Source organism: Schistocerca nitens, chromosome 8 (genome assembly GCF_023898315.1).
Source record: "Schistocerca nitens isolate TAMUIC-IGC-003100 chromosome 8, iqSchNite1.1, whole genome shotgun sequence".
Lineage (NCBI taxonomy): Eukaryota > Metazoa > Arthropoda > Insecta > Orthoptera > Acrididae > Schistocerca > Schistocerca nitens.
Window position 1 is genome coordinate 269,829,074 of NC_064621.1, and position 23,323 is coordinate 269,852,396.

The following is a 23,323-nucleotide window of genomic DNA, read 5'->3' on the forward strand; positions in this document are numbered from 1 at the left end:
GAAGAATATAGGTACAAATAGGTCAACAACGGAGAAAGCGGAGGGAACAGATGAAATACTTCAGCTGAACAATGAACGAAGGAAGTACAAAATGTTCACCAGGAATAGAGAAATACAAGGCAGAAATGAAATAACGAGGAAGTGTAGGGAATCTAAGGGGGATATGACTGCACGAAAAATGACAAGAAATCGGGAAAAAAATTATTGTTGGAAGGCCTGATACAGCCAAGAGAAAGTCAAGCAAACTTAGGTGACGTTAAAAGCTTGGTCGGTGACATTAAGAGACTTTTGGGAACTCCAATATTAAATGCGAAGGAAAGAGGGGATTGCGGAAAAGAGTACACTGAGACCCTGTATTACGGAGTATACTTCCCTGACGACGTGTTAGAAGAAGAAATTCTAAAATCATTGGGACGGTGGCAACATAATGACTATTCACGTTGGTGTGTAGAATGTATTACACTGGCGAAATTACGTCATTCTTTCGTTAAAACATCATCCACACAGTTCTAAAGAGAGTAAGAGCCGATAAGTGAGAGAATTATCGGACAGTTGGCATAAAAACTAATGAATCCAAGCTGCTGACAAGGTTAATGTTCTTAAGAAGCGGAGAGAAAGTTGAGGATATGTTAGATAAAGATTAGTTTGCTTTAGGAAAGGTAAAGGCACCATAGAGGCAGTTCTGACGTTGCGGCTGATAACAATCGGCAACAAAAAAATTATTTTTGTATGTTTCGAGCACTTCATCAGGCAATTCCTACTAATTTTGGGTTGAGAAAAACAAATATGACAATGAAAATTTTTATTAACTCTAGTTTCTTTGATATACACAAGGTAGACGTTTTACATATTAACGGATTGAGAGGAAAGGATACATTTTAATTACATACATGCTAATAACAATGAAAGTGCATTTAATTTCTTTAACTGGTAATTACAATCTAAGAGTTCTAAGTTGCAGCAAAAATACTTCGCAGATGGTCGTGTCTGAAGAGAATCATGTAGTGGCCTATTGACTTCGTCGTCTTACTTGCCTCCTGTAATGGAGTTCCGTAGAATTCCTACACGAAGACCAACAGTAATCCTCAAGCATTACTTCATTCCAACGGCCCTGATATCTTTGTTCCATAACAGAAATGTCCTGAAGGAGTTTCTCACCATGTTCATCCTTAACAGCTCCACAGCTAGGAGGAAAAAAGTCTAGGTGGGAGTGGAGAAAATGGATCTAAGGGACATGTTGCATCCAAAGCTACGGTATTTTTGCAGGAGCACTGTCACCAAATGCTTGTAATGGTCATCTCTTTTGTTGCCTAAAAATCCATGAACAAAACCCTTGAAGGCTTCCCAAGCTTCCTTTCCTTTCCCCTCCAAAACTGGGTCAAATGCAGGAGCCTTTACTTCTCTTATTTGTGGTCCAACAAAAATGCCTTCCTCAACTTTTGCATCACTTAATTTCGAAAATTTCTGTCTTACGTACTTGAAGGCCCGACCTTCTCGGTTCACAGCTTTGACAAACTTTTTCATCAAACCCAGTTAGATATGCAGTAGTGGAAGAAGAACGCTTTTCGGGTCCACAAGAGGCTTGGCAACGACATTTTTCTCGCTAGGGTGAAGATTTCTTGGATGCCAGTCTTCTTTAATACAATACAATTTCCTATCTCTACTTTCCCACATACATAAGAAGCAGCAATGCTTTCTGTAACCCAGTTGCATTCCTAAGCGTATGGCAATGATTTTTAGATCAGCACAGATTTTCCATTTGTGTTCATGATGTTTAATTGAGTCCAAGAGAGCTGTTATATTTGTATATGTCACGTGAACAGCATGACCAACATGAATACATGAAAGAAGGTTCCCGTTGTGAAGTAACACAGCTTTCAAACTAAGCTTGGAGGAGTCTATGAATAGCCTCCATTCAGTTGGATTATGGTTCAAATTCAGTTTCATCAAGCCATTAATGTCGCACCAAACAACAAGATTACTTTTCTTCTCAAAAAAGGGAAGCAGTTCCATGTGACGTTTTCTGTACTGTGAGATTCCCACATCACTTTGGAGAAGATTCCATTGCTGTAGTCGAGACCAAGAATTTCTGAATTCGCCTTTAACAGGCCAAGGTCTCTAATGAGATCACTCATTCCGCTTGACTCAGTCTGTGCGGTGTATCATCTTTTCCCTCAAAATCAGGGTCATGGGATGTGGAAGGCTTGTTTCGTTCTTCTTGTTCCACACTGTCTTCATTTTCTACTTCAAACACACAATTTTCGGGTGAAGTGCGAACGGGTAAACTATCCGAATGTGGAATGGGTCGAATAGCAGATGGAAGATTCGGGTACTGAACTGTTTTCTTTTCTTCATAGACAATCTTACCTTTATAGGTGTAGTCGGGCAGAAATAGCAGTCGACTGTATGGTTTGTAGGCTCCCGCCGAATCATAGGCACAGCGAAAGCCATAGATGGTTTCTCCTTTTCAGCCATTCTCGCAGTGTAACTGAACATGCGTTGCAACATTTATGTAGAGCCCAAGACTTATTCTGGTCCCCTACTTTCAAACCGAAATAATACTGATAGGCAGACTTTACAAGAGGTGTCAGACTGCGTTTCTGTGAGGAAAATGTTATTTCACCACAAATACAACAAAAGTTATTCACCATATTTACACATTTTCGTGGCATTTTTACAAATTTTACACTAAAAAAGCACTCGCGAACCAGCAATTTAATATTAATTTTAGTAGAAACTATATGTAATTCACAGTCACAGCAACAGTATCTATGTTTATGACTTACAAACGGCTGAAGAGCATTTGTGTTTGGTTATTTGACAGGTTTGACAACTCCCAAAAAAAAAAAAATAAAAATAAAATTACCAAATTTAAAATCACTCTAGAAAATGAAATGTCACTCTCTCTTCAAAACAAGAGCTAATCTGTAATTTTTATGGTGACTTTAGAATTCAACAGATGGAAACACACGTAAATTTATTATTTTTAAGACTGAAACATTTTCATTGTTGCCCAGTGTAATGGAAGCAAAACTGAAGAAAAAAACAACAAAAAAAGGTTCATAGGATTTGACGACCTGGAAAAGGAGTTCCCGAGTGTCAAATAATGTAAGATGTACGGGATTCTGAGAAAAGAAGGGGTAAGCTACTTGAAAAGAGGGTATTAAATAATATGTCCAAGTGTCAAGAGGGAACAACAAGCGTCGAAGATCAAAAGCGAAGTGCTCGCATTAAGAAATGTGTAAGACAGGAATGTAATTATTCGCTCCTACTGTTCAAGCTATAGAACGAAGAAGCAATGACGGAAAAAAAGAAGGTTTAAAACTGGAGTTAAAATTCAAGGTGAAAGGCTATCAATGATAAGATTCACTGATGGCATTGCTATCTTTACCTTGAGTGAAGAAGAAATATAGGGTCTGCTCAATAGAATGAACACTCTAAAGGGTAAAAAAATATTGATTGAGAGTTAAAGACGAAAGTTATGAGAAGTAGTAGAAATGAAAACAGCAAGGGAGTTAAAATCAGGATTGATGGTCACAAAGCAGATGAAGTTAAGTAATACCAATACCTAGGCGCAATATGACACTTGACAGACGGATCAAGCAGGACAATAGAAGCAGACTACCACTAACTAAAACGCATTCCTGGCCACGAGAAATTTACTAGTATTAATCATAGAATTTAACTTGAGGAAGAAATTTCTTAGGATGTTCATTTGGGGGACAGCATTGTGTGAGAGTGAGATATGCACTGTAGGAAAACAGAAATGGAAGATAATCAAAGCTTTTGAGATGTAGTGCTAAAGAAGAATGTGGAAAATTTGGTGGACGGACAAGATAAGGAATGTGGAAGTTCTCCGGAGGTTCGGCGAGGAAAGGTATATAGGGAAGACCCTGGCAAGGAAAGGGGACAATAAGGTATGATATCTTTTAAGATACCATGAAACAGTTTACATGGCACTACAGTGATCTGTAGAGTGTTAAAACAGTTCGCATGATTAGCCTGAACATATAGACAGAAACCCCGGCGAGTGACACTCATAAATGTATAGATGTGTCTTTGCACGTCCACTGGAAAATGTCCTGAATTATTTTGTATAGTTTCTGTTTCGAATGGACAATGGAGAAACGGCTGGTCAGTACATGAAATAACTGGTAACCTATTCAGCCGTGTGCTTCAATCTCCTTATTCAAATAAAACAAGTTTTGGTGACACACTGCAGCACTATCATTCCAGCCTAGTGGCAAAAATTTGACCTACAGCCAACTAAACATACTGCCATAACAGGGGTTCAGACCCAAAGTGCCCATATCAGACAACTAAACTAAAAAATTGAACTCCATTTGAAAGTACTTTTGAGGCCTAACGGTATTGACCGATCGTCGTGTCATCCTCGGATGTTAGGTGTCACTGGATGCTGATATGGAGAAGCTTGTGTTCAGCACACCCCTCTCCCGGCCGTTGTCAATTTTCGTGACCGGAGCTGCTACTTCTCAGTTAAGAGGCTCGTCTGTTGGTCTCATAAGGGCTTGCCAACAGTGCACCGCAGACCCAGACATTCAACCATCCAAGTACAAGCCAAGCCCAAGAGCGCCTAACTGACGGCAACCTGTGCTGTCACTGCGGAAAGGCCGTTGGCTACCAAATAACTAGTAGTAGGAATTACGGTCCGAGTGCACATAACGTATTTCCTACTAGTATTTCTTGAATGCGTGTTACGGGCACTTCATGTATGAGCAGATCTGCGGAGGCTGAGTTTATCGACTGTTACGACGATATCGGTAGTTGATTGAAGGTCAGATTTTGGACAGGAGAGCGTCCTGACGACTGTGCAATGTGTAAAAAAAAAATCGGTAGCATTTGAACATAAAGATTTAAAAACGTGGTTGAAGGCGTTAACGTTCATTCTAGGGCCACGAAATGGGCAGTGGTGTTTGAAAATAAAATTGCCACAAATTCTGCTATTCGTTTCGAAATATTTTATAGTACTCTGGTGGTTATAGTCAGGTAAAATGTACTTTCCAGAGTGAGCAAGCACGCCTGCTAGCTACTTTCACCAAAGAGAATGTTACTGACAATCTCGTGAATCGGCTACTCACAACCGGCGCTAACGTAAGTCTTAGATTTCGATTTGCAAATTTACATTTCACAGGACTTGTAAACATCTGGCCTAAACTGTGTCTTTTTGCAGCTCATTTTCCTATTCCTAGAAGAGAAACTGGATCGTTACGCTGTTCGACACTGTTACTAACGAGACTGCCTCACATGCTGTGCCCATTCCTGAACCGAGTGAGTTCACCTGTTTCTCACTTACCCATTCAGTTACAATGATACGCCATTTCATTGTGACCACCGACCTACAATGGATATAAGGCCGTCCAAGTAATAGCAGCGTCACCTGGCGAGAAATGAGTGCTAGTCAGACACACACATACAGTAAAAGTAGTATCAGTGAGCGTTCTGCCCATATATACACGCATCAAAAAAAGTTTTTCAACACCCCATTTCCCAGAACTCCTGAAGACAGACGTTCACTGTGGGTTTTGTATCACGGACACAGCCCCTTTGACTGTTCAGAGATGTCACTAAACCCGCCCGAAGATGTAACCAACCAAGTATGAGCAGCGCCTATTAGACGGAGGGGGTCCGACAGCCGATCACTTCAAGTCATTCCACCAGGAAGGAAGTACACGTCTCGTGTTGTCTGTAGTTCAGCCATGCCTAGACGGTCAGTACCGCGGTTCGATAGCGTCCAAATTGTTATTTTGTGTCAGGAAGGCCTCTCAACAGTGGAAGTATCCAGGCGTCTCGAGTGAACCATAGAGATGTTGTTCGGGCATAGAGGAGATACAAAGAGACAGGAACTGTCGATGACATGCCTCGCTCAGGCCGCCCAAGGGCTATTACTGCAGCGGATGACCGCTACCTACGGATTATGGCTCGGAGGAGCCCTGACAGCAACGCTATCATGTTGAATAACATTTTTCGAGCAGCCAAAGGACGTCGTGTGACGACTCAGTCTGTGCGCAATAGGTTGCATGATGCGCAACTTCAATCCTGACTTCCATGGCGAGGACCATCTTTGTAACCACGACATCATGCAGCGCGGTACAGATGGGCCAATCCACATGCCGAATGGACCGCTCAGGATTGGCGTCACGTTCTGTTCACCGATGATTGTCGCATATGCCTTAAACCTTACAATCGTCGGAGACGTATTTGGAGACAACCCAGAGAGGCTGAACGCCTTAGACATCCTGTCCAGCGAATGAAGCAAGGTGGAGTTTCCCTGCTGTTTTGGGGTGGCGTTATGTGGAGCCGACGTACGCCGCTGGTGGTCATGCAAGGTGCCGTAACAGCTGTACGATACGTGACTGCCATCCTCCGACAGATTGTGCAACAATATCGGCAGCATATTGGGGAAAAATTGTTGAAATGGCTCTGAGCACTATGCGACTTAACTTCTGAGGTCTTCAGTCGCCTAGAACTTAGAACTAATTAAACCTAACTAACCTGAGGACATCACACACATCCATGCCCGAGGAAGGATTCGAACCTGCAACCGTAGCGGTCGCTCGGTTCCAGACTATAGTGCCTAGAACCGCACGGACACTGCGGCCGGCAGCATATTGGTGAGGCATTCGTATTCATGGACGACAATTTTCGCCCCCCATCGTACACATCTTGTGAATGACTTCCTTCAGGATAACGTCTTCGTTATTCTAGAGTGGCCAGCATGTCCTGCAGACATGAACCCTATTGAACATATCTGGGATAGATAGAAAAGGGCTGTTTATGGACGTTATGACCCACCAACCACCTGAGGGATCTACTCCGAATCGCCTTTGAGGAGTGGGGCAATATGGACCAACAGTGCTTACATGAACTTGTGGATAGCATGCCACCACGAATACAGGCTTGCATCAATGCAAGAGGACGTGGTAGCGGTGTTTACAGCAATCCGGACCTCCACCTTTGGTACAACATGCAGTGTGTGGTTTCCATGAGCAATAAAAAGGGCGGAAATGATGTTTATGTTGATGTATATTCCAATTTTCTGAATAGGTTCCGGAACTCTCGGAACCGTGGTGATGCAAATATTTTTTTGATGTGTGTAGAAAGGGCACGTTTCTATCTGAGTTTGACCGAGGACAGATTTCGGTGGCACGGAGACTTGACACGAACATTTTGGCAACTCCTCGACTTCTCGGGTGTTCGAGGAGTGCTGTTCAAATGGTTCAAATGGTTCTGAGCACTATGGGACTTAACTGCTGAGGTCATTAGTCCCCTAGAACTTAGAACTACTTAAACCTAACTAACCTAAGGACATCACACTTATCCATGCCCGAGGCAGGATTCGAACCGGCGACCATAGCGGCCACGCGGTTCCAGACTGTAGCGCCTAGAACCGCACGGCCACTCGGGCCGGCGAGGCGTGCTGTGGTGAGTGTCTTCAGCACTTGGGGAAACCAAGGTGAATCCACACCCAGATGTCCTGAGCTAGGACGGCCACTCCTCATTACAGATGTCGGACGTCATAGGCTGGGCAGGCGGGTAAAACAGGACAGGCGGTGAACTGTGGCGCATAACGTAAGGCTTTAATGCTGGGAAGAGTACAGGTGAGTCTGAACACACTTTGCACCAAACACTCCTAACGATGGGCTTCCGTAGCCGCCGACCCACGCATGTGGCAATTGAACATCAGGACATCGGCAACTACGACAGAAATTGGCACGTGATCAATGGCATTGGACTTCAAGGCGCAGGAGCAGAGCGTTGAATGATCTAATGAATCCCGATACCTCCCTCACCATGCTGGTGGGAGGGCACAAATTCGTCTTCATTGTACTGCACCACCCTACAAAGACAACAACCCTCATAAAAATAACGAAAGCATTAGACAGTACAGAGTGACATGTAAGGGCAGAGTTTTGTAGCTCAGGAGAAATCAACATCTTAGTTTTGCTCACTTATTCTCAAGAAGTATAACGCCCTGTTGTGGAAGAACGTCACTCCACTTCACAGGCAAAACTACGTCTAAGATAACCAAAGGGTGTAAACTTCTGTACTGGAAATGTCGTCTGTCCAGATCAAGACGTAGACACATTTACATGGATGTTGAAACTCTCTCGATACAGCCCACACTACGTACCGCTACGAATAAGTTGTGCACGCAGGATTGCCACAGATATTGTATGTGGTTTCACGGGCTAGTGGTAGCTACCGGAGTATGATGCTAATGATATTAATAACGCATCCGACCATCAAAGGATCTGCATGGTTCGTACGAATAATAACCACCAAAGACGATCTCAGCTTCAATGGAAAATGCTATGCAGTAGAATATATGTTGAATAGAGAATCAGGTAATCGACTTCACCATTCTTGGTAACAAAGTAAAATCATACAGTGTGTAACGCTACTACACATACTACACTACAACACACCTCGCTAAGCAATGGCGTAACAGAAATGTTCAGCTTTTATATATATAATCGGGCTGTCGTTCTCGGTGGAACCCTATAAATATCTATCCAGTTCAAAACCACAACTAAATTACGTAGAACCAGCTAATTGCAGTGTACTTCTGTGCACTTTTAAATAATATTTATTTTTCGTCCCACTTTCAGAGATATAATTTGCTCTCTTGTTTAATTGACGTTATTAATCAGAGATGAATCCTGTACGTAGCAACCATGGAAGTAAAAAAGAAGTGAAGTGGCACTGCAGACTTACGCAGTACGTTGTTTTGAAGCCAGAGTTGGCGCCATTTTAAATAGCTTAAAACATTAGTTTACAAGTGCGTCTTGTTAATTATTTCTGCCGTGTGCGCCCACAGTTGTTTCAAAAACTAAAAATTATAGAGCTTACATGAATAACGTAGTGTCATGAAGATAATTTCGAACGTTCTTTCTATTCTTGAATGCGTACTTGCACTAGTAATGCATCACAGTAAGACTGACGTCACCGGGAAATGTCACAGCGGTGAAATTCGGGGGTATGAATGCGGTGAACCATATGTTGGGGACAGTTAAATTAGCGGACATCGGATTCAAGTTTGTTACGTAATGCAATCTCCCCCCCCCCTTTTTTTCTTTACTGGCATGGTAGCAACCACGCTATAAAATATCTTGCATAACTTGAATACCAACGTATTAATTCGGTTTGAATTCTCACACTATCAGAAATAAGTAAATTATCTTTCTTTCAAGAGTAAATCATCTGTCAGTCAAAATAAAACCCTGGAGGTAGTTTATCTCCTTTTCAACTTCAGAAATATGAAATAGTTTCTCTCTTGGGAAATTAACAAATCTGAACTAACATTCCTATTTCTGTGGGAATTAATATATTTGATTTTTATAACGTTGCGGACTTTTCTTTATCGAAACTTCGACTACCTTTTACCACTTAACTTTTACGATATTTGCGAATTATTCATTTGCTATAAAACTGAACTTCACTTTCAGAATATCTTTGAATATTAAGTGTGGGGCAAATGAGACTTGGCCATCATTTTTATTTTAAAAACAGAGACTGTTCTATCTTGATTGCACGTTTTCTTTCGTGCACTGAAACAAATAACCTTTTATTTTACTAGCGATGCCCAATCAAAGAAACGTCTCTAAGCGGAAAAGTAAAAAAATGAAAAAAAAAGAATCGTGGTGTCAACGCCCCTTTAATCTGTTTGGACTATAACATATACACAAAATTAATCCCACGTCAGGCGTTGACTTTCCGCGGACTTACTACTATTGAAACTATTTAAAACACAACACTGAAACGATAGGAGAGACAATTATCATGTGTCCAATAACAGTGGTAGCTTTGACGTTGAGCGTTTTGTAGGAGAAGCTACTAAATTAGAATCGCACCTACAAATCGCCTTCTAACTTAGATATGTTCTCACTATATCACAATATCTAATTACATATACTTCCATTCAATAGTTAAAATACGTCGACGCTGACGCTGAAGTCGCAAAACAAGCTCTAACACAATATCGCAATGCCACTATTTCCTAAGTGCTTGCTTGCACCTTCAAATCCACTAATGCAACGACGCAGAGCCAGTATTCTCACCTTTAAATTCAAATAAAGACTTCACGTGATAGTGACACTTATCTCCCACAACAAAACGAAAAATCTCAAATCCAACCCAGATACGGATCGCCTACAATGGAGTGGCTTTCAAGCTACACTTCCTTTAGTAGCTGTTTTGGCATAAATTTGCCAACCACGAGGAAGCAATACTAAACTACAATATACTGTAGCTACTACTGGTACATCACACAAAATTTTAAATTCCCAAAAAAATAGATCACTTGACGCCATTCTACACAAAGACTGTGGCGTTTGACCCAAACACTCCCAAGTATGCCCTCGATTCGGACTGATATTAGTCCGGATACCAACCAACAACGACTAACTGAATTTCTCATGGGTTAAACCAAAAGCAATTTACGATGAACAAACATAGCACGTTAATTCTACCTTTTAACAGTAGTTCTTTCTTCTTTGCGGCTGTCCCTGGAGTCCTGCGGTGGCAACCTGCCGCAACTCTTGCAGTCGCCCCTATGTAGTAAACTAGCTGACTGTGACCGGATTCTGATGCTCAGGCATGACCAGGCGACATCCTCAATAACCTTCTATAAAAACACATGCAAGATCACCTTCCAAATAACGAATTGAACCCTCGTTTCTTTTCGTAACAGTAAATGTTGATAAGATGTGGCAACACCTACTAGGAATGCCGGTTTAACGCAACACAAATTTTGGCTCATTAGATCATCCAGGGGAACTGGTCTTTGACAATCCCACTCAGGGACAGAGACAAGCTGGTGGTGGCTGCATTATGCTCTGGGAAAAATTCACATGGGAATGGCTCTGAGCACTATGGGACTTAACATCTATGGTCATCAGTCCCCTAGAACTTAGAACTAATTAAACCTAACTAACCTAAGGACATTACACAACACCCAGCCATCACGAGGCAGGGAAAATCCCTGACTTCGCCGGGAATCGAACCCGGGAACCCGGGCGTGGGAAGCGAGAACGTTACCGCACGACCACGAGCGGCGGGCTCACATGGGAATCCACGGGTCCAGTACAGTTCGTGCAAGGCACCACGATGGCCTAGAAGAATCTTACAGTGGTTGCAAACTACATACATCCCTTCATGACGATCATGTTTTCCGACGGCAGTGCCATTTTTTACCTAACTATCGGGCCACGTCACAAGGCCAGGGGTGTGTTGGAGTGATTCGAGGAACACAGTGGCGAGATTGAATTGACGCACTGGCACCCCAATTCGCCAGACCTGAACCCGATCGAACATATTTGGGCTGTGATTGAAAGTGGCGTCAGAGCTCATCGCCCCCTCCCCTCCCTCTCTGGGAATTAAATGGAATTAGGTGACTTTTGCCCCTCCAGTGACTTACCAAGGCCTCATTGCTTCCGTGCCACAACACGTTTGCGCTGTTTTCCGTCCGAAAGGTGGATATACCGGATATTAGGTAGGTATTCATAATGTTGTGGATGATCAATGGATTCCAATGTATGCAGTTTTTGCTTCGGTGAGGGAGTTGAAACTATGAGCTTTTCTGTGAGCATACCCAGAGGAAATTCTGTATTTCATCCTTCCTTATCTACTTGCTTCAAGATGCCATCATTTCGGATATGAACATGTGATAATGACTCCATCAACTGACATTATGAACGCTTTATTAGTACTATTTCCAAATCGATCGTAACATATTTCTCACAGTCTCGAGGAGCGCTTTAGTACCGTTGTCCGTAAACTTATTTAAACATCTTTTGTTGGCCAATAAGGCTTCGCTTTTATCTGGTACGCGATTCACTTCTTTTCCCTTTAAATTTAGGTTATTGTGAGCTAACTATGGTAGGTTCGCGCAAGTGTTTCACTGTCGCTAACTTACAGAGAGAAGAAACGTCAAAGTAATAAAAAAAAGAAAAAAAAGATAAATAAGAGCTTGTACCCAACGAACGAAGTGTACATTTTCCCCACGAGCTGTTAAAGAGCGGATGAACTGCAGAATAGTCTCGTAGATGAAGGTCAGAGACAGAGTACAAACGAGCTGGGTAGCATTCTAATAATGATATGGGCCGATGATTCGAAAATCCGCTGACGTAGGCTACTTCCAAAAAGGCAGATTGTTATGGCCCAACACAAGGGTTGGAGCACCACAGAAACGGCGGAAGTAAACAACTGGCCGCAAGCTACTGCTGTCAGCGTCTACAGAAAGATGTTGAAGCAAAGTGAAGTCACGAGTAAACGACAAGGTGGTGAACTTCCATACTTAAACACAGAAGTGGAGATCGGAGACTTGCCCGTTTTATAAAGCAGGAAGGGAAAACTCTATCCCAAATTTTTACATTGTTGTACTAGGTAAAAGTGGTTTGGAGCACATCGTTCAGTACACTTTCTTCAACTTCGAGCCACACAGTAGATGACCCCTACATGGTCTCATGTTGACCTGACGACTTTGTCAATTAAGACAGCAGTGGACACGAGGTAATCGAGATTGTGCCGTGGAAATGTGTCGCCGGATCAAATGAATAAAAGTTCTTGATACACCCAACGGATGGTCGTGTTCAGATATGCCGTCATCCAGGCGAACGGTTCTTGAAACGCGCACCGCGGCATTGACACAGGATGATGGTGGTAGTTTTAGGCTATGGAGCAAGTTCATATTTGCTTCCATAGGACATGTAGAAATCGGCGACACACCTTGGCAGCTATGGACTATGTAAACATTTCGTGCTACCTGCGTTAATTCTTTTCGATGTCTTTCCCGTCAGCAACGGCATATTTCAGCTCCGTTTGACAAGGCCAGAATCGTGCATCATTGCGCTGAAGACGGTAGTTGTGAAATCTGTTTCTTTGCCACCAAACTGAACCCATGTTAACCCTAGGAACACTTCTGGGACGCCATTGGACATCATCTGCGGTCCTAGAAACCATTAGCCCGTGATAAACAGAAATGATGTGACCTGTGCTTGGGCATCTTGCGACGCATACCTTCAGAAGCTTAAGGAGGTCTTGTCTTAACCATGCTACGCATGCAAAGGTCGATCAACACGGTATGGTGCAGGTTGTGATATTTTATGTTGATATGTAGCAGAGGTACATTGGCTTCGGAACCATGCTTTCGGAACTTTCTGCATTTTGGAGTGAATATAACATTCTGTATTGCTCAGGAGAACAAATGGATCACGAAAAAGATATGATAATATTTGCTTAGTATAAGAAACGCAACAAAGCAGAACAAATATTATGGTGCAGTTCCATATCTCTTTGAAAAGCTTGCCCTGCTCGTTTATACAAGACATCATTTTTCACGAGAACAATGCTTAATGTGTCAATCGTTTGTTCTGACATATCTCAGAAAAGCTGCTTCATCCAGAATTGGGAGAGCAAGATGTCGCTGCTATCATTCCCTGGTCGTATTTTGAGCTAGCCTTTGCCGTTACAGTTACGTCAAAAAGTACCTATGGATTATTTACATTACACTATGGTGCATGCAACTGTTAATTATTAGTTTATTTTTGTACAACATCAAAATTTCGGCATCAGGCTCATAAAAATTCTGTGCTGGCACATATTTTAATTTTGATCTTGTACTGATACGAATATTTTAGTTCGTCACTACAAAGATGGACGTGTGATACTGATGGAATCTTGGCATTTGTAGATATTACGTGTGAAATTGCCGGTAATATGAGTGAGAGACATGGCAGAGAAACGGCCTGATGCATATTTTACGAAACGTGGATGTGGACCGTGTATTGGAAGGAATTTGGTACAATGGCCACTACTTGTAATAGGAAGAGAGAAAGACACCATTAAGTATAAAGTCGACGACGAAGACTGTCTCAGGTCTCGTACAAAAGCGACACTACCAGAAAGCTTAACACAGATAAATTCTTCTGTTTTTTCGCGTGGGAGGAGCGTGACAACACCATCAACGGGTTTTTCAACCTGAAAGAAGTCAGAGCAGCGTATTGTCGGAACTCAACCTCCGAAGAAAGCCTACAAGAACCCAACCATAGACGCACAGTGTGAAGGACGAGGCGAAACATTCAGCCATCTCCCTGAAGAATGTGGCTCTGTTCCGACGCTTGCACCACGCACTGCTGGAGTCTCTGACTAGCAGCAAACTGTGCATCGAGTGTCATTACGTGTGATGCGATTTTTCACTTCTTGTCACGACACCATACCAAAGGCGTTAATTGTAACGTCCTTCAAGATACCATTGTGACACTATTTGCCATTTCATTACCTTACGTAGGATATCTTTCAGGAGATAGGCGACCATGTTGGCATTACATTGGCGTACACTTCTATTCATCGAAAAAACTTTCCTTCATTTTTACCCTCTTAAAACAGCTTTGGGGTTATTCCATCAACAGTTCTTTAACATCGGCGCAGAGTCTCTTGTCACTTACATTTATTGAGCACCAACTGTCGTTGAATGCTTATAAGTGACCGTGTATCGTTGTTAAAGGTCAGATGACAGGATAGCCCATACCGTGTCATAATAAAATGAAAATAAAGAAAAATTTTGGCGACGGAGGCAAGTTTATAAACATTAACATTAGCCATCGCAGCCTTGTGACGAACAATGCTTAAAAATGTCCCAGTGCAGAAATTTTGAAATAGTTTGGAAAAGACGAACAATTAGCATTTTCAAATTGCATGGAATCATCTTTGCAACCGAGGACAAAAGTTTAAAGAAAAGCATCTGCGGATTAGTTGATCCGGGCCTTTAGCGTGACCACAGCAGCCTCTGAAGATAACGGTCTACACCGCTTTCAATTCCCTAGATTGGTCGGCCTAGTGCCAGACCTGATGAAAATTTACTATGACTGGAGTACAAGTTTATGGTAGTGCCGGAAAGCAGTTGCGTTGAAGTCTGCCAATAAAGTAGTGCGACTGAATTACGATGTTCCTCATGGCAATCGACGAACGAAATTAAACCGAAGAAACAAGATTTTCGGGAAGCCCTCCCACTCTAGAAAGAGCCGAGAGAGGAGAAATGCATCTCTTGTAGCATGATCCCGTCGAGAGTTACGGCAAAGGCTATGAGTAAACGGAGGAATACTTATTCCCCGAATTGCTGTGGAAAATAGAACTTGGTTAGTGCGTGACGTGTGATTCCTTACCCGAGCAGGAGGAATGAACTTTTGTGTCATCGGCGGTTAGCCGTTATTTCAGGAGATATCTGGCATTGACTTTCGTAGAGGTAGTGTACTATCATATTTCCGAGTATTCCGTGCCAAAGCGCAAGTAAGGGTGAAGTGGTACTTTATTTTTGACTGCCAAGTCCTTTTTCGCCTATTGCTCCAGACATGTAGCTTGAAATATTTCCAAATTCTTAGCGAGACTAATAAACGTGGGACGGCCACCCAAAGACATACTGCAGAGGCGCAACGCAGCGACGGCAATGAAGCAACTCGAACAACTCTTTATGTTTGGAAAACAAAGCAACATGCCGTACGAAAGTGGTAGATACGGTATGAAGCAAATACGAAGCAACCATCAATTGTTAATGTTTATTTAAGAGTGAAACTCCTGAGAGACGCAGGATATCATGACGAATATAATAAATGTGACTCTAAAAATGTCGATTGCTGAAGAAATTTCGTAGCTGTTTTTGGAGATTTATTTTATTTCGACGTTCACAACATGTTTCGGGCTCAGCCCATCGTTTGGTGGTCAGAAATTAAATTTTGGGATTAAAAACATTTTCCATAATAAAAATGCAAATATACACAATTGTAAGGTTCACAAAAGTACAAAAATAATAAAAATTCAAAGATGCCAAAATCGGCGAAAATTTACATACCATATGCAATCACATAAGTTCAAGAGACGGATGTAAATGCCGCACATGAAGAAATGCATATGATATATCAGGTGGAATAACTTTTCACTCGCACAGACAGAAACCAAATGTACCAGAGCCAGAGCTGCAGTTAACACGTGCTGTGGCCGATAGAGGGCACCTTGGGCTAACAAATCGCCATGTGGCGGAACCGCCAGTATCATACAGAAATTTAATATATGATGTATATCAAAATAACTAACAATGACAAAAGTAATGCTCAAAGGCATAAAAACTTGTTAAATATGAGAGCAAATATCGTTAATGCCCTGAAATAGCAGACAGAAACAAAGTGATCTGAGATTTCAGGCCGGCCAGAGTGGCCGAGCGGTTCTAGGCGTTTCAGCCTGGAACCGCGCAACCGCTACGGTCGCAGGTTCGATCCTGCCACGGGCATGGAACTGTGTGATGTCCTTAGGTTAGTTAGGTTTAAGTAGTTCTAAGTTCTAGAGGACTGATGACCTCAGAAGTTAAGTCCCATACTGCTCACAGCCATTTGAACAAATTTTTGAGATTTCAGTGGAAGTACACTGGACAAACATCAACTCTCAGATGTACTAGTACCATGCATACCAGACGAAAAAGAAATCGTAAAGCTAGAAAATAATTAATGTAGAAATTTCGGGAATACATTTGTCTAGGTAACATATTTAAGTGATTAATAATGCAAGATCACAGGATAATATAAGGACGAGATAAGCCATTGTAAATGTGAAATGCTGAAACATTAATAACCAATGTATCCTCCAGAATGTTGAATGCAAGCATGCAAACGTGCATGCATTTTGTTGTACAGGGGCTAAAGGTCAGTTTGTGGGATAGAGTTAAATGCCTCTTGCACTTGCTCAATCGTTACATGGACGGTTAGCGCTATTTGGATGACGCTGAGTTGCCGTCTAATGATGTCCGATATATGGTCGATTGGAGACAGAGTAAGTGACCGGGCCGGCCGTTGTGGCAAGGTGGTTCTAGGCGCTTCAGTCCGGAACCGCGCTACCACTACGGCCGCAGGTTCGAATCCTGCCTCGGGCATGGATGTGTGTGATGTCCTTAGGTTAGTTAGGTTTAAGTAGTTCTAAGTTCTAGGGAACTGATGACCTCAGAAGTTAAGTCCCTTAGTGCTCAGAGCCATTCGAGCCATAAGCGACCGGGCAGGCCAAGGCAACATGTCGACTCTCTATAGAGCATGTTGAGTTACGACAGCAGTATGTGAACGAGCGTTATAATGTTGGGAAATATCCCCTGGAATGAATGGTTCCACAAGAGCTCGAATCACCAGATTGACATACAATTTTGCGGTCTTGCTGTATAGAAAGACCAAGCGAATGCTCCTGCTGTAATACAAAATCTCACCTCATACCATGACTCCACGTGAAGGTCAAGCGTGTCTAGCACGCAGATAGGCTAGTGGCAGCGGCCAGATTGGCGTCCTTCTAGCCAACACACGGACGTTACTGGCATCGAGGCAGAAACATTAGAAAACGCAACGGATCTCCATTCTACCCTCCAATGATCTCTCGCTTGGCACCAATGAAGTAGCAAATGTAGTCAGCGGATAGCAGCTAAAGCGTGTATGTCTCGGTGCTGTCCTTGAAGTAACTAAGCTGAAACAGTTTGTTGTGCCACTGCGATGCCGACTGCTGCTCGGATTGCTGCTGCAGATGCAGTACGATGCGCCACAGCCATACATCAGAAGGCTGGTCTCCCCTCTTGGCAGTGTCGCACGGTCATCCGGAGCCTGGTCTTCCTGCCACAGTAGATTTTCGTGGCCGCCGCTGCCAGCAGTCATACACAGTGCCTACATTCTTGCCTAGTCTTCCAGCAGAAATGCAGGAGGTACATACAGCTTCTCATAGTGCTATTACACGAGCTCCTTCATACTTAGTGAAGTGTTAATAATAGCGTCTTTGTAATTCTAAAGCGAAATTTGAACAGACATAATCGTTCACATGCAGAAACTCGATTACTAATTTTTGTTTATGTCGCAAAACTCCTTCTTGATGCTGAAATTTTTATTCTGTCAGAGTACAAACACTGCTTTCCAGAGTTACTCTGTTGTTTGACAGTCACAAACGAGAAAAATCAGGTTGTAAATTTCAGCTTACTGTCAGACCTCGAATAGGGTAATAAGACCTTTCCTACACGAAAGACATATCGACAGCTTTCTTTATATATTAGGAGAGGCTGTAGCCCTAAGTTTTTGTAAAGAACAGGAAGTTCGTAGAGATACGTCCCAGGAAAAAATTACGTTTGCTTACATTTTATGTAAAAGTGTTTAATAATAGAGATGAACTGTTTGTTAGATTTGTCAAATACAGGTATTCAGACATAGAAATCAAGTACAATACGACTCAACCCAACACTCAGTCGAACATGCAACGAAATTGTTGGTTGATAGTAGTTTTACGAGATAATTCCCAGGTTCTCTAAATTTTTTCTTCCTAAATCAATTTTCATATAATTATATTAGAACAAATAAGCCTTCGGTGACAAATATATTTGTGACCGAGGGCTTATTTGTTCTAATATAATTGTGACACGGTCACTGAACCTTAGCAGCTATGTTCAAAGTTTCTCATCTAATTGTTGTGTAAATCTAAGTTTTCCAAAGCTACTACCTAATCGCAGACATATAACAAGATCTATACGTAGAGGTATTTAAACTTTGCACTTTGTTCATTACATAGAAAGAGCTCACATTATCACTTAAAGTTGTAATTTAAGACTGTAAACTACTATTCATAGGATATTATGTTTCTTTATGTCAGTTATCCATGTATTTTGCAGCGAAAACAAATTTCGTTTAAAATTTAAGAGAGACTTTGCACAATATTTATCTGAGTAATACCCACAGCAGGTCACTGTTTCAACTACTACAAAAAAGAGATACAACACTTTCCATCAAGTAAGGAAGTTTTCAATAACATGGGCCTCAGTCCGGCTGAGTGACTTTCGAGTAAACATAGGAAAAATCTGTTAAATTCTCCTAGAGTACCAAGTATTTTTTAATATACGTTAACAATTATATATAATTATTATTTAGCAGTTTTACTTAAATGCAAACGGAGGAAGCAAGGAGGACATAGAAAACACGCTAGCACAAGCAAAGAGGTAGCTCCTTAGCAAAAGAAATCTACTACGATCAAGCATCGCTTTTAAATTGAGGAAGAAATTTCTGGTACATTTGGAGCACGGCACTGATAGGAAGAGCCTCATGGACTTAGAATAGCTAGCGACCGAAACAGAAGAGGATAGGAGAGTTTCAGATGTGATGTTATGGAAGGCTGTTGAAAATTACGCGATCTGGTACGAAACGAGATTCGACGCAGAATCGGTGAGAAGAGGAACATTTGGAACAGATTGACGAAAGGAAGGGGCACAGTGATTGGACATGAGTTAACGCATGAGAAAATAACTTCCATGGTACGAATAAGAGCCGCAGACGGCAAAATCAATAGGATAAGACAGAAATTCGAATGTATCCAACGAATTACTCACGGCGTTAGATGCAAGGGGAGTCGGAAACGAAGAGTTTGGCACTGGAGAGGAACTCTACGCAGCACGCAGAAAATCGGTCGGGAAACTGTTGACACAAACGAATCTTCATTCTAGTGTCAGTAATGAACTAAGGCAATGGAACGATGACCTTTCGGAAAGATTTGATGTATTTTGATGCATTTTACTAATTTTTGCGTATATTTACTTCAGAATACAAAGGAAAACCATTCACACAATGATAACTTGCAAAAAATAAAATTTAATGCTGCATATTTTCTAATATTATAGTTAATAAATTCCTCATATAACATTTTGATTTACTCCTCCGAATACTGGCCCGAAACTGTCAACTATTATATTTTGAGTTTTTGTCGAAAACTAAGTCATTTCATTCTCAGCCACTCGCCAAGCACAACTGTAAGTATAAAATAGTTTATACATATTCTTCATATGTAACAAAGCATTTTTCTTATATTATTCGAGTTGGGAATTGGATCCGGACACATCCTGTGAGTATGCTACTCTGTTGGAGGAACTGACGCCAATAATGTAATCACCCCTTTAACGAAGTTGAGGCATGCGCGGCTCGTGTTCATGCTGTTTATTGCTTGACATCTTGTCTCTACGGTACTCCCGCCTCGTTTCTTATTGGATTTTCTCTGCCTCGTGATGACTGGGTGTTGTGTGATGTCCTTAGGTTAGTTAGGTTTAAGTAGTTGTAAGTTCTAGGGGACCGATGACCATAGATGTTAAGTCCCAAAGTGCTCAGAGCCATTTTTTTTCTTATTCGATTTACTGGCGTCACTAAGTAGCTGCCTTGCCTGCCCGTGAGTGGCAGCAGCATCGCTTGTCGATAAGAGCACTGTCGTACAGGGTGTTTAAAAAATGACCGGTATATTTGAAACGGCAATAAAAACTAAACGAGCAGCGATAGAAACACACCGTTTGTTGCAATATGCTTGGGACAACAGTACATTTTCAGGCGGACAAACTTTCGAAATAACAGTAGTTACAATTTTCAACAACAGATGGCGCTGCAAGTGATGTGAACGATATAGAAGACAACGCAGTCTGTGGGTGCGCCATTCTGTACGTCGTCTTTCTGCTGTAAGCGTGTGCTCTTCACAACGTGCAAGTGTGCTGTAGACAACATGGTTTATTCCTTAGAACAGAGGATTTTTCTGGTGTTGGAATTCCACCGCCTAGAACACAGTGTTGTTGCAACGAGACGAAGTTTTCAACGGAGGTTTAATGTAACCAAAGGACCGAAAAGCGATACAATAAAGGATCTGTTTGAAAAATTTCAACGGACTGGGAACGTGACGGATGAACGTGCTGGAAAGGTAGGGCGACCGCGTACGGCAACCACAGAGGGCAACGCGCAGCTAGTGCACCTCCAACAGCGGCCTCGGGTTTCCGTTCGCCGTGTTGCAGCTGCTGTCCAAATGACGCCAACGTCCACGTATCGTCTCATGCGCCAGAGTTTACACCTCTATCCATACAAAATTCAAACGCGGCAACCACTCAGCGCCGCTACCATTGCTGCACGAGAGACATTCGCTAACGATATAGTGCACAGGATTGATGACGGCGATATGCATGTGGGCAGCATTTGGTTTACTGACGAAGCTTATTTTTACCTGGACGGCTTCGTCAATAAACAGAACTGGCGCATATGGGGAACCGAAAAGACCCATGTTGCAGTCCCGTCGTCCCTGCATCCTCAAAAAGTACTGGTCTGGGCCGCCATTTCTTCCAAAAGAATCATTGGCCCATTTTTCAGATCCGAAACGATTACTGCATCACGCTATCTGGACATTCTTCGTGAATTTGTGGCGGTACAAACTGCCTTAGACGACACTGCGAACACCTCGTGGTTTATGCAAGATGGTGCCCGGCCACATCGCACGGCCGACGTCTTTAATTTCCTGAATGAATATTTCTATGATCGTGTGATTGCTTTGGGCTATCCGAAACATACAGGAGGCGGCGTGGATTGGCCTCCCTATTCGCCAGACATGAACCCCTGTGACTTCTTTCTGTGGAGACACTTGAAAGACCAGGTGTACGGCCAGAATCCAGAAACAATTGAACAGCTGAAGCAGTACATCTCATCTGCATGTGAAGCCATTCCGCCAGACACGTTGTCAAAGGTTTCGGGTAATTTCATTCAGAGACTACGCCATATTATTGCTACGCATGGTGGATATGTGGAAAATATCGTACTACAGAGTTTCCCAGGCCGCAGCGCCATCTGTTGTTGAAAATTGTAACTACTGTAATTTCGAAAGTTTGTCTGCCTGAAAATGTACTGTTGTCCCAAGCATATTGCAACAAACGGTTTATTTCTATCGCTGCTCGTTTAGTTTTTATTGCCGTTTCAAATATAACGGTCATTTTTTAAACACCCTGTATGATCTTTGGAGTGACCGCTAGTATTTCCGGGTTGCCTTGTGTCTGGAGTTCAGTTGGGACCGAGCGCCATTGAGCTGCGGACAGCCAGTACTCGCCGACCGCTGGCGACAACCGATGTTCTGTCCGACGGAAGGAGACTGGAGCCGGAACGACTGTTGGTTGGTCGTTCGTCTCATCGCAGGACGTATTTTCCGCTTCGGGTTCTCTATGTGTAACGACTTGTCATTCATCCTTCTTGTTCCACAGTGATGGCTTTTACGATTGTTCGAGTACTTGTGGAAATAATGTCGTGTGGCTGGGGCCTCCCGCCGGGCAGACCGTTCGCCGGGTGCAAGTCTTTCTATTTGACGCCACTTCGGTGACCTGCGCGTCGATAGGGATGAAACGATTATGATTAGGACAACACAACACCCAGTCTCTGAGCGGAGAAAATCTCCGACGCAACCGGTAATCGAACCCGGGCCCTTAGGATTAACATTCTGTCGCGCTGACCACTAAGCTACCGGGGGCGGACACTTGTGGAAATGATTTCGTGGAACATTATCTAGCTTGTGTAATTTCAACTGAGCAGTTATGTTAATCCTGTCTGCGTACTGGAGTACGCAATCGGTGGGTTGGGACAGAGCAGCGGGGAAGTCTCCGCGGCGAGGGCACTAGCGTAGTGTTCCGCAGTGTATTTTTCCTCGCCGTGTTGATACTGTCCGGTACCGCGTGTAGTTCGACAGCCTTTGGTGTTGTTCACATTTTTCTGTGGTTATTGTGTCTTGGTTGTTTTTAGACGCAAATTTTGAAGACGTAGTGCTGCTGGTATCTTCGACCTCGGCTGTCGTGCCGTTGGTCGGCGGAACGGGATTGATTAGGTTGTTGGCCGGTCCTTCAGCCGTCCCTTGGTGGGGTTGCCATCTGATTACGTAACATTATTCTTGGCTGCCTGTCTCACCTAACTGTACGTTAGAGCTACCTCCTCATGCCGACCCTTGGAACACTTCTGAACACCATTGTTCTGTTGTTTTTAGATTCTCATTTTTGTCTCAAGTACTGTGCGAGGCCTTTCAGCCGCCTATTAATTTAGTTGGTTTAATATCAAAATGAGGCCTTCAGACGTCCTAAGTTAATTCATTGAAAGCTCTTGTTTGAACTTTTTTTTTTAAAGAAGAAAACGGGAACTTTGCTCTATTTAAATCCTTGTGATGGAGGCCTTAAGCCTTCAGTTGTTCTATATTTAGTATGTGGCCTCCAGCCGAATATTTATGTAAAATTTTTTGTAACTGAGACCTTCAGCCTTGTGTATCCCTTAAGGCAATTTTAATACCTTGTGTTCGGCCTTCAGGCGTATTATTTTTAAATCCTTTTAAGGGCATGTTTGATTAAGTGTTTTAGCAAAATAAAGTTTGTGTGTTTGGTACAACTAACAGTAACTGCGCTTGGAGCCTTTTTACAACCATAACTTGATTCGCTCTGTCCTGCGAAACCAGGATTCGGAAGTCTCTGTCAATAACAAAACCA